General features: G+C 39.9%; 1 long non-coding RNA gene across 1 annotated transcript; it reads right to left on the bottom strand.

The window, feature by feature from the left end:
- Window positions 1–6,264: 6,264 nt before the first annotated feature.
- On the bottom strand, window positions 6,265–7,415 carry LOC119787104. The gene is made up of 5 exons (XR_005281290.1): window positions 7,212–7,415; window positions 7,050–7,113; window positions 6,792–6,845; window positions 6,551–6,577; window positions 6,265–6,445 (listed from the first exon to the last, which is right to left on the bottom strand). It is a non-coding gene; the product is annotated as an uncharacterized LOC119787104 (long non-coding RNA).
- Between the last annotated feature and the right edge of the window lie 3,914 nt (window positions 7,416–11,329).

Consider the following 11,329-nt stretch of genomic DNA (forward strand, 5'->3'; position numbering starts at 1 on the left):
GAGGAAACTGTAAAAAAAAAAAAAGTTTTATGTCCTACCCTGCTAAAATAATAATAAAAAAGTTAAAGTAACTAAATATGATTAAGGAAAAGCCGAAAACTGTTGAATTATTTTTTCAGAGTATGTAGAACCTACAGCCAGGCTTGACTTATGTGGGCGGAGTTTATAGTTCCCGCCCACATAGTTTAGAATTCTGATGACATCATTACAGACATCAGAATACTACCAAGCATTCAATTTCCGGAATTCTCCTGTAACGTGTGCATCTCTTGAGTTAACTCCTTGTAATTAGAAAAGTAAAGACTTTTCCACAGAACAAATCTGCCCGGTTATCAGAAAAAGAAGCTTTTAGTTTAAAACAAAGCTTTGTGTTTTAATCCAAACAACAATTTTATTGTTTTCCTTAGGAGGCTGACTTGAATCAGCAACTAAGGCTGGAATTGACCAATTCGTCCTTTTTCATTTGCAAATCAGGTGAATTAAACGTTATAGCCGCCATGTCAACCATATCTAAATCAGGTAATACTATGGGAGTTACATCTGGTAGCACAGCTACAAACCCTTCTGGAAATGTGACTTGGGCTCAAGTTCTTACAAGTAAGAAAAAGCCAGAAAATGCTCCAAAAATAGCAGCGGGACCCACTTTGAGTCAAGTTTGTGCTTCTAAGCCTGTGGTGAAGCCATTGCAACCAGCCCCAGCTCGTGTTGAGGGACCAGCTAAAGCTGCAAAGCCTGAAAATCCAGGAAGAAATCCACTTTTACAACTTCAAAGTGAGAAAGCTGTTCATGGAGGACATGGAGCTGACAAAAAGACCGGACGTAATATGATTTCTAAGATTGAGTTTCACAGAGCCTTAAGCTCCAGAGACTGGTTGATCACAGAACTTCAACATCAAAACAGGAGTTTAGCCCAACATACCAATGATCTCACTGCTGAGCTCAACAAATTAGAGGAAGCTCGTCAACATACCAACGAGAAAGCTAGGCAGCTGGAGTCTGAGCTAACTCCTAAAAGGAAAAAGGGTCAGAAGGCTGGGATCTGTTTAAGCTCAAAAGATTGGAGGATCATAGCTTCGCTACAAGAAATCATCAAGTTATCAGGAACAATTAAGAAAAATGTTGCTGTGTCTTTGGATGCAGGGTTTGGATATATCAATGAGAACGCTAGCCAGCTGGAGTCTGAGCTAACTGCTGAAAGGAAAAAGGTGCAGGAACCAGAGACCTACTTATGCTCAAAAGATGAGATGATCACAGCACTGCAACAAGAAATCATCAAGTTATCAGAAACAACTAAGAAAAATGTTGCTGTGCCTCAGAAAATGGATGCAGGGTTTGGATATACCGATGAGAAAGCTAGGCAGCTGGAGTCGGAGCTAACTGCTGAAAGGAAAAAGGTGCAGGAAGCAGAGACCTACTTACGCTCAAAAGATGAGATGATCACAGCACTGCAACAAGAAAACATCAAGTTATCAGAAACAATCCAAAGTTTTGTTGCCTTGCCTCAGAAAATGGAGGCAGCGCGTCAGAATACCCACGAAAAAACTAGGCAGCTGGAATCTGAGCTAACTGCTCAAAGAAAAAAGGACCAGGAAAATGAAATCTACTTAAAATCTAAAGATGAGAAGATCGCAGCACTTCAACAAGAAAATATTAAATTATTAGAAATCTGCCAGAGACAAGCTGCTGATCTTCACAACATGGAGGCAGTGTGTAAAAATGCCAACGAGAAAGCCTGGCAGCTGGAGTCTGTGCTAAATGCTAATATGCAAAGGGTGCAGGAAGCTGGTTCCTGTATTAACTCAAAAGATCAGGAGATCGCCGCACTTCAACAAGAAAATGCTAAATTATCAAATTACTTGCAGAGACAAGCTGCTGATCTTCACAACATGGAGGTAGTGCGTAGAGATGCCAACGAAAAAGCCTGGCATCTGGAGACTGCGGCAACTGCTTTGAAGCAAAGGTTACAGGAAGCTGCTATCTGCATAAGCTCAAAAGATAAGGAGATCGCAGCACTTAAACAAGAAAACATCAAATTATCAACAAACCAGAAGACGCATGCTGAGCACGAAACAATGCCAAAATATACCGACGAGGAAGCTAGACAGCTGGAGTCCACGGTATCTGCTCTCAAGCAAAGTGTGGAGGAAGCTAAGATCTGCATGAGCTTAAAAGATGAGGAGATCGCAGCACTTAGTGAGAAGACTGAACTATCAGCTCAATGGTTAAGGAACGCTGAGCTCAAGTTAAGGTTCACAAGAGAGAGGGTAGCAACACTTCAACAAGAAAACACCAAATTATTAGAACAAATTAAGAATCTCACTGTCTTACCTCAGAAAACGGAGGCAGCTGTTCTTGCTGAGACAGCAAATGCAAAGGAGGCTGAGATCTGCTTAGCCCAACAAGTGCAGGAAACCAGTGAAATCAAGGCTGCAATGGAAAAAATGCAGAAAGATCTGGAGGAAGCAGTTGGAGGAAGAAAAATCCCATTTTATGTCCAACCAACAACAAAGAGATGAGTGTAAGCAGCTGAAAAAGCAGTTGGAGTTACAGGAAGCTGAGTTAGAGCAGGGGAAAGCTTCTGCAAGAAAAGTCATGGATCTGGAAATTAGTCTGCTTGCTGAGACAGCCAGAACAAAGGAGGCTGAGATCTGCTTAGCTCAGAAAGAGCAGGAAACCAACGACATAAAAGCTATTTTGCTCAAGATGGAACAAGATGTGAAGAACCAAACACAGGTCTGGGCCCAGGAAAAGTCCAGTCTCCTGACAGAGCAGCAGAACACTCTTAGAGATATGGAAGCAGCTATGAAACACCTTCAGGAGGTTCTGCATTGTGAAAGGCAGCTGTGGCAAACAGAGAAGTCCTGCCTTCAAGAGACAGTGGCAAACGCTAAGAAGGCTCTGACAGAGATGGAGGAGGAGAAGAAAAGATTAACAGAGAGCCTTATGGAGGAGTTCAAAAATCTGCAACAGGAGACTGAAAGATCCCAAGAAAGAAAACCAAAAAATAAATCTTTACGGAAAAGAATTTTCAACCTCTTTCAATGCCATCAGTCGGAAAAATAATTTCTGCTAAACCTCAAGAAACTGTCCTCCAAACAAACTTAAAACTGAAAAAATATTTACTGAGCCCCAGATCTCAAACCTTATCACCTACACGCTTTACAATTACCCCCCAACACCCCCACCCCCCTTCCCTATAACCGTTACCCTTAACCCTTCCTTTAACCCTTAACTCCCCACACCCATTCACTAAATCCATAATCCAGTCCATAATACAGTATTTAGCCCTCACCCTCCATAAAACTCTATGGTTCCCTTTAAATAAAAAAGTACTGCCTCCATACCAGGGTCTTTTTCTAAGGTAGATTCCTACCTTGGTATTGATTAGATCCTGGTAAACAGAGTGGGGCTGCACGGTGGAGCAGTGGTCAGTGCTGTTCCCTTGTAGAAGGAGACCTTTCTGCATGGAGCTGCCATACTCTCCCGTGCCTGTGTGGGTTCTCTCCGGGTGCTCCGGCTAGCCCACCCTTACTTTGTCTTCTTACATCACACTCAAATGTATTTATACAATAAATATATATTTATTATAAATACAAACATTTATTGATGATACAAACAAAAATTTATTTAAAAAAATTCTAAAAAAAATCCAAAACACCTTTACACATACCTCCATTACACTTCATATATACACACACACACACACACACACACACACCCCCCCCACACACACACACACATAATAATCCTGCCACAAGGGGCCCACAGTTCTAATGTGCTCCTGGTGCTGGTCCCAAGCCCAGATAAAAGGAGAGGGTTATGTCAAGAAGAGAATTTGGTTTCAGTTATCAAGATAATATTCATACTGGTGTAACATTTTTTTAACATCTTGAGGGAAAGAGTGGTCCTTTACAATAGTTTTATTTTTAGTAATCTTTCTAAAAATAATATACAATTACACATAAGGCTTCTTAACATTCCATATATGAATTTTCCAGTATAAATGATTGGGTAGCTGTTAATGAGTAAAGCTAAGTGCTGAATTACAAAGCAAGCTTAAATCAGACAGCAACCTGGTTTTCACTAAGTTATTTGAAGATATTTCAACATCTATCCAGGAGTCTTTAGCCGGGCATACACTGTGCGGGCTTCGTCGTACAATCTGAGTTCACAGCTCACGATGTATGTGCAGCACGACCCTCTCATACGATCTACCTGCTCACACTGCACGACTAAAAAGAACGTTGGACTCAGCTCCGCAGTGATATGGAACTGCTCTGACTCGTCTATCTGGAAGCCAAACAAATAGAAGCAGAATATGAAGGCCACCATAGTGAAACGTGCTGCCTTAACTAATTGTGCAATTTTGTGCTGAAAGCCCTAAAAAGAAAAGGCGGCAAAATATTTGAAGTACACTTCGCTGCAGCAAACAGAAAGGGGCGGGGACGGACCACTGTCAGTCTCATACCTTATATTGAAATGGGACCATTTCATTCCGGAACTGACGGGGGCGCTAGTGACACTATTTCCTGTACCGACCGTTTCATAATAATTATAATAATAATAACGTATTTTATTTGACAACGCCTTTCAAAACACCCAAGAACACTTTCAACATTAAAAATACTAATTAAACAGTAAAGAAATGGCTACAAAACGTGATATGTCACGTGGCATGTCTGTCACGTGGTATGTCCCTTTTTTATTTTGAAATCTTTATTTAAAATTATCTTAGTAACAAACAATCTAAAATAAGCAACAATAAGGAATCATTATGGAGATGTATTTATCTATCCTTACACCCTATATATCTCTAACAAAAGTCATAAAAAATAAAATAAAATAAATATTTTGGAGACAAATGTACATTACATTAAGAGCGCATTTATCCATCCATTAATTTTTATGAATTATCCTCAAGTGGGGTCATGAAGGCTGCTGACCCTGGACAGATCCCCAGTCCATCGCTGATTAAGAAAACAGATATAAACAAATACATGCTGGTGCTGAAGTTCAAATAATATATTTTGATGTTGTGAACGGTACTCTTAAAATAAATAAGTTAAAATCTAAAATATAATAGCCTTTGGCTTATTTAATAAGAACTAGATGGAAAGAGGTTTGGTCTGTAAAACATTTAGTCGACAATTTTGGCCAACTTAGTACGTCCATTCACGGTGCACTTTTGTTGTTTATTTGCCAAATATTTTTTCTTATTATTCTCAATGTGAATATAATTTACAAACAAACCAAAGGACTTTTGAACTTTTAACAAGTGCCATTCGGTAACTACAATATACTTGGTTGCAGGTGACCTGGCTCAATTATTATCATTATTGACCATAATGTCTCCTATAAGGACTCCAGCTCAACTAGTAAACTGACTGGTGTCCCACTATTCCATTTAGAAATACCATATTAATTTTATCAATTGCAATAAATTCATAAACTGCACTCCAAAAACATTAATATATCCAATTGTAGCAAAACCCAAAGTGATTAATTAAAACCTTAAATGTAGCATCAACCTGGAAAGACTCGCACAGAAAGTAGGTTTTAGAAAGTTCATTTGACAATAATCTTCAACTTTCTGATCCCGGCAGTAGACACTGTACTGGTAACCACCAGAGAATTATCTTTTTTCTACATGAAAACCTTTTTGAATAAAGTCTGTCTTCATCTCACCTGCTCAGCCAATCACCTGCTCAGGTGCCTCCCTCCCAGCCTAACGGCGCCGGTCTCAAGTCCTTCACCCTTCATAAAGTCCAGCTTGATGTGTGCAACTGCTCCTCACCTGAGCTTCCATCACCTCCACCCTGATTACACCTTCGCTTTGCTCGTTTAATCTTATGTTTGTATCTGAACAATATGTTTCTGCAACTTATTTTTTATTACATAAAACAAGTTGATTCTAACTGTTAAAACATAAACAACTTGTCTGTATGTCAGGTTTGTAAAGAAAATTTGTATTGATTCCAGTCATTGTTCAAAAATGTATAGGAAACATTGTATATTGCAAGTTATTAGCTTTGCTTGCATTTAAAATTTTCCAATTGTTAAACAACGCTGTTACAATATATTTACAACTACTTTATTGGTTCTACTGTCTCTCCAACAAATTACAGCCACAATGTAACTTTGTGGAAACGACACCATTTCTATGAAAACTAAATGATGTAAATCAACTGAGCTACAACAAAATGAACTTTCAAAAATGTAAATAATATTGAAAGAACACATTATGAAAAAGGAGGACTGCACAAGTCAAAAGGTAAATATTCTTTATCAGAAACGATTTCAAATGGCATGTCACAAAAAAAACTAACAATATGTGACAGATTGTGGAAAGCAACTTATATTTTCTTTGAATTCAATGTTGGCACTCAGGGCAAAGTCCAGGTATGCCATCACAGTAGTAACGAGGGTACTCTCCTCTCCTCCGCATCTGAAAATAAAAAAATAAAAAAACAAACAAAATAAAAAACAGGTGCATTGCAAGACTGTAATACAGGAAGAATGGATGATACATATGATTATGAATGAATCTTACCTGTAAGATTGGCGGTATCCTTTCTACCTGCATGGTGAAGAGCATTAAACAATAATTAATACTTTATATCTCTCAGTATCTTATCCTTTCATCTCTAATGATATAAAAAAAAGTTGTCCAAATAATGAATTTTAATAAAACAAAAAAAATAAAAAATAAATAATTTAGGGTTTTAGTCTCATTTGCACATAAAGATACACAAATCAAAATTACTAGTTATGTGTAAATTTAAAAAATGAACCTCAATTTGTGCCTCGGCTCCTTTGGCATAGGTGTGGTCATCAGCACACAGAGTCTGTAAAAATACAGATATGTTCTAAGTGAAAGATGAATGCAAGTCCAAATAACATCAAAACTGCTTCAACCCTTTTAATTCTTCTATCCTGATTTTCTTTTAGACTTAAAAAAATAAGCATAGAACAAAAGTACACTGTGAATGGACATAATACAAATTCTATGACTTAAAACAACAAAGTGATGAATTTTAGCTACAGCTTACCTCACATTTTGCCCTCTCATCAACTTTTTTCCGCTTTCTCTCCTTTTGTAGTTCTTCTCTGGACCTTTTAAAAAGGACAAATTGAAGGTTTTCTTAAAAAACTGAATCTAGAAAAGCGAATTAATTTACTATGTGAAAAAAATTTTAAGAAGGTAAAATTACCTTTTGTTGATTTTGTGGGTTTTGCATTATGGATCGTGTGCCGATCACAAGTGCAAACACTTTTCAAACTTCTTTCTTTCTTCTTCCTTTCCTCTTAACCCCGCGTCTTTAAGGCATTTATACTAGTGATTATGAAAATAGCGCCCCCTTCATTTCCGGAATGCAATAGTCCCATTTCCAAATAAGGTATGGGACTGACGGAAAGGTCCGTCCCTGCCGCTTTCTATTTGCTGCAGCGAGGTCCTTCTCAAATATTTGGGAAAAAGACATGACTGAGCAAACATGGCTACTATGGTCTGTCAATTTTACAGACATAACTGCATTTCACTCATTGCATCCCTGCCATGTTTCTGTGTTTACAGAAGAATCCTTGTTTGCGCATGCGCACTGAGCGATTCGCCCACGACGGTCAGGAGAAAATCAAACATGTTTGATTTTCCCCTGACCTCACGATTCCTGATCGGGAGGTGGTTGTGAGAGGCTTATCACCCCTCGTTACCCCCTGTACACTACCAACTCACGAAACACGATGAAGCTGAAAGTCTGCCCGATCGAAAGATTCTCGCACGACTGGAAAATCACCCTGAAAATCATACAGTGTATGCCCGGCTTTAGTCATTTTGGTCGGCTTGCAACAATGCAATCAGTAGTTGGACTGCTAATGTATTTAAGCAGCATGAAGGTCCATCCCACTAGGATCATTCCAAGCAAATAGCCATCCCTTGTTCTTCTGGGTGGCTAATTGGTCTGTGTCTGCCTAGGAAAGTGCTTGTATAAAAAGATAAATAAATAAATCTGCATGTTCTCTCAATGGTAGCTTTATCTCGTCTGTTCCTGTTTGGCTGCTTGTCCTTGCCTAAATAAAAGTAACGTTCCAATCTCTGCTGCAATGTAGGCAGTTGAAGCAGGGGTGATAAAAAGCAGTTGCCCGTCTACTCTAGACAAGGATAAACATGTCCTTAATGTGTTCAAGGTTCTGAGATCCTCCTTCTGTTGTGAGCTCCAGACAGTTGATGTCATGAAGAGAAAACAGTTGTTCTGAAATGTTTATCTGCATGGATTTATGTCTTTGGTGAATATAAGTTGTTTTCCTTCTTTTCTTCAAGTGTGTGAGAAAGCTCTTTTGTGCAGGGGTGGGTTTAGTTTCACGAGAGAGAGAGAGAGAGAGAGAGTGTGCTGGGAGTTCTGAAAAGTATAAATGTACACTCACCGGCCACTTTATTAGGTACATCTGTCCAACTGCTTGTTAACACTTAATTTCTAAGCAGCCAATCACATGGCGGCAACTCAGTGCATTTAGGCATGTAGACATGGTCAAGACAATCTCCTGCAGTTCAAACCGAGCATCAGTATGGGGAAGAAAGGTGATTTGAGTGACTTTAACGTGGCATGATTGTTGGTGCCAGAAGGGCTGGTCTGAGTATTTCAGAAACTGCTGATCTACTGGGATTTTCACGCACAACCATCTCTAGGGTTTACAGAGAATGGTCCGAAAAAGAAAAAACATCCAGTGAGCGGCAGTTCTGTGGGCTGAAATGCCTTGTTGATGCCAGAGGTCAGAGGAGAATGGCCAGACTGGTTCGAGCTGATAGAAGGGCAACAGTGACTCAAATAACCACCCGTTACAACCAAGGTGGGCAGAAGAGCATCTCTGAACACACAGTACGTCGAACTTTGAGGCAGATGGGCTACAGCAGCAGAAGACCACACCGGGTGCCACTCCTTTTAGCTAAGAACAGGAAACTGAGGCTACAATTTGCACAAGCTCATCGAAATTGGACAATAGAAGATTGGAAAAACGTTGCCTGGTCTGATGAGTCTCGATTTCTGCTGCGACATTCGGATGGTAGGTAGGGTCAGAATTTGGCGTCTACAACATGAAAGCATGGATCCATCCTGCCTTGTATCAACGGTTCAGGCTGGTGATGGTGGTGTCATGGTGTGGGGAATATTTTCTTGGCACTCTTTGGGCCCCTTGGTACCAATTGAGCATCGTTGCAACGCCACAGCCTACCTGAGTATTGTTGCTGACCATGTCCATCCCTTTATGAACACAATGTACCCAACTTCTGATGGCTACTTTCAGAAGGATAATGCGCCATTTCATAAAGCTGGAATCATCTCAGACTGGTTTCTTGAACATAACAATGAGTTCACTGGACTCAAATGGCCTCCACAGTCACCAGATCTCAATCCAATAGAGCATCTTTGGGATGTGGTGGAACGGGAGATTCGCATCATGGATGTGCAGCCGACAAATCTGCGGCAACTGTGTGATGCCATCATGTCAATATGGACCAAAGTCCCTGAGGAATGCTTCCAGCACCTTGTTGAATCTATGCCACGAAGAATTGAGGCAGTTCTGAAGGCAAAAGGGGGTCCAACCCGTTACTAGCATGGGGTACCTAATAAAGTGGCCGGTGAGCGTATGTGCTTAGGATGGTTAAGTCAGAGCTTTTATATACTGTCCGTCTCACCTAAGGATTTTAATTAAATTTGAATATTATCTCTTGCAAGAAATGCTTCCCACTAAATTTCCTAACTTCACACGACATCCTGTAGATAAATATCAGCTGGCCTGCAGCCATCCACACTTGGGGTTTCAGATGATAGTGTTGGGTTAGTAACTGGTTTATCTCAGGAAGGTGAGGCAGCAACTGAGGTAACTAGGACCCCTAAACTGCGTTTGGTGCCTTCTCTCTGATATCTGTGTGCACTGCACAAAGTATACCTGTTGCAAATGCAGGAAGAACTCACCTTGGGTTTGTGCAAACTACTAAATGGGACAGTTGTAGCTTCATATATAGTGCTTTTCGTTGGGTGAAATAATGTCACTCCAATACTGAAGTCATACTGTTTGTCATTTTCTAAGTTGAATGACATGAAAAGGCAAGACAAGACAAAATACAATTATTCTTTAAGTTGTTCTTTCTTTCACATAGTGAACTTTGCAATATAAATGAGTCTGTTGGTGAATGGACAATATAAATAGGCTATGCCTTGCCTTGTTGGAAAAGCATGGTTATGAACTGTTCTCAGCTCAGGAACTAGAACCCGTATGATACCTTGTGGTTCCATAGGTTTGACTAAATAAAAGATTTAGATATGAATTATCAATATATTCCTGCAAAAAGTTCTGATGTTGCAGGGGCAGGTAATGAGTGCTTGCAGCTTGCTCTTGTTCTGATGCCAGTTTGTTTCAGCCTTCATCCAGTCTCATGTAGAAGGGCTGGTCATATCATAGGCTATTTGCATTACAATAGGGACATTTAGGAAGGTAGAGTGAATACACAAACATGAAGAGGGGAGGGGGACTTGCAGGAAAACTGAAATTCTCTAGGACTTCTAGTGTTAACTTCACTTAACTATGACAATTTTTACCTTTTTGGTATTGGGTTGAGTTCTGGAGACTTTTCCTATATTGAAAGCACAGCCTCTGGGTAAAAATGTTTTTAGTACAGAGTTGGAATGATGTTGTTATTGGGTAACCTCCGCGATAAACGAGGGTTCACTGTATTTAAAATGGAAATACTCCGGATTAGCTCACTGACTTTTGGGTGGGTCACAGCCATCCCTGACAACAGTTTACTGTAGAAACGCCGCTATTCATCGCGGCAGCAAGCAGCATTCTTGCATAATGTGCCCAAAAAGCCTGGGGGGGTGGGCCTTTCATGCTTGTTGTAAGGCATCATAGCGTCCTTTTCCAGATCAAACTGAAAATTTTACCAGCTAGATGATAATAAAAATAACAAAAATAAATAAAAAATAGTATAACAATACGCCCATTATGCTGGAAGCGCCGCATCAATCAGAGAAGCTGATCTGGGAGCTGACAGCGAGACAGACACATTTTACAGGAGTTATTGTTGATATAGTGCATTATTATAGAGTCTGGTGGCAGCAGGAACGAATGACCTGCGGTAGCGCTCCTTCTTACAGACAGGGTGTCTACTGTAAGTCTCTGACTAAAGGAGCTGCTCAGCTCCTCCCTTTATACATGGGAGGCTCATGCGTGAATGTCCAACGAATAACTCCAATTGTTGTTTCAAAAATAGAAAACCTGGTTTCATTACTTTACATTCTAACTTTCATTACTTTATAAAATAGCGACAAAAAAA

The sequence above is a fragment of the Cyprinodon tularosa genome, unplaced genomic scaffold, assembly GCF_016077235.1.
Source record: "Cyprinodon tularosa strain WSP-4 unplaced genomic scaffold, ASM1607723v1 ctg287, whole genome shotgun sequence".
NCBI classification, from domain to species: domain Eukaryota; kingdom Metazoa; phylum Chordata; class Actinopteri; order Cyprinodontiformes; family Cyprinodontidae; genus Cyprinodon; species Cyprinodon tularosa.